Consider the following 1,631-nt stretch of genomic DNA (forward strand, 5'->3'; position numbering starts at 1 on the left):
TGTGCGATTCTGACACTCTACTCTCTGTGTGGCGATAATACAGTGCACAAGAGCTTGGGACGAACGATCGCGCACGGCCAGAGCCGGCTGTGAAGTCCGCTAGTATCGAATAATCGTTCTCCGTGCACAATTGGAAATGTGTTTCGAGAGGACCGGCTGCGTAGCTCGCGTAAAGCTGTGTGCGATTCTGACACTCTACTCTCTGTGTGGCGATAATACAGTGCACAAGAGCTTGGGACGAACGATCGCGCACGGCCAGAGCCGGCTGTGAAGTCCGTTAGTTATCGAGTTCATTCTCCAATAAGAGAGAGGAGGAGGAGAAGTGTCGGGATCCAGTATCGGGTTGTCTATGATCCCCGTCGTTTTCTGAATTCTCCTCCTGTGTTTTCCACTTTAAAGGTTTTTCAATGTATTTTCCGCCCGGCCGTCGGATACGTGTGCGCATTGCAATCGCGTACTCGCGACGGTTTCCGTTTCTACGGACGATCGTGTGTCGTCCTTAAAAACGACGCCTGAATCTCCTTCGCGCGCTGGTTGGAGCTTTCAGGTATCGGCGTTCTTATGAACCGCAGAACAAGAGACATAATTATATATTGATTATAAATCAAATTATACGATTACCCTGAACGGTGGATCACTTGGCTCGTGGGTCGATGAAGAACGCAGCTAATTGCGCGTCAACGTGTGAACTGCAGGACACATGAACATCGACATTTCGAACGCACATTGCGGTCCACGGATACAATTCCTGGACCACGCCTGGCTGAGGGTCGTTTACGTAACCAAATACTGCTTGCGTTGCTCTTGTAAGTCCCCGCCGTCGCTTACCTCTCCATGTCGAATTTTGTGGAGGGCGCAAAGAGCGTTTCTGAGTCGGGTTGCAAAGATGCTACGTACGAGCGAACGATGGACGTTTCGTCGGCGTTTGACGCGGTTCTGTGAAAATTGCAAATTTTACATTGCGTCTAACGGTCTTCGTGAGAAGAAGGAAATAGGAATGGGTATCACATTCGGACTTGCGTGAGTGTTTTGCGGCGTCGTGAGTCGTATTTTCAATACGACCGCCCGTGAACACCGCTCCGACGATCGAAATCTCTCTCTCCTCTCTCTCTGGAACGATTCGCATTGCGGAAGAAGCGTTTCACTCTCGAACATTTTACGCGCTCCCGACGTCGTCTGAAATGATGCGTATACGAAAGGTATAAGAGTCTCAAGAGACTACAGTGAATGGACACAAATAAAGAAAGAGATACCGGACACCCGTGTAAAATCTGTGTGCGCAACTGTGGCGTGCAACGTAAGCCCCAGGGAGATGATATATAAAATAAAATACGTCTGTGCGTGGATGTGTCTCTCTACACATAATTGCGGCGGAGGGTCGTCGTTGCCAGCGACTTCGACAAACATATTCTTAGAGTTCGCGAGACAGTGGTCTCTCGTTCTACGAACGCTTTGATGACTGATGGACATAGCAACATTTGGCATTGTGCGGGATGCGCACGCGTACTTGTATCGGGTCGAATAATTTCCCCGTCGTCGCGTGTCCTCGCTAATCCGTTGCGGATTCCATCGCCACGTTCGTTGAATTGAATGACGACCGAGATCTCGTGTCTCTTTGGTTTGATCGATGA

General features: G+C 49.7%; 1 non-coding gene across 1 annotated transcript; it reads left to right on the plus strand.

Moving 5' to 3' along the window:
• The first annotated feature begins 618 nt into the window (after window positions 1–618).
• On the plus strand, window positions 619–773 carry LOC143364776 (5.8S ribosomal RNA). The gene has a single exon (XR_013084290.1). It is a non-coding gene; the product is annotated as a 5.8S ribosomal RNA (ribosomal RNA).
• The last annotated feature ends 858 nt before the right edge of the window (window positions 774–1,631 follow it).

Source organism: Halictus rubicundus, unplaced genomic scaffold, assembly GCF_050948215.1.
Source record: "Halictus rubicundus isolate RS-2024b unplaced genomic scaffold, iyHalRubi1_principal scaffold0976, whole genome shotgun sequence".
NCBI lineage: Eukaryota > Metazoa > Arthropoda > Insecta > Hymenoptera > Halictidae > Halictus > Halictus rubicundus.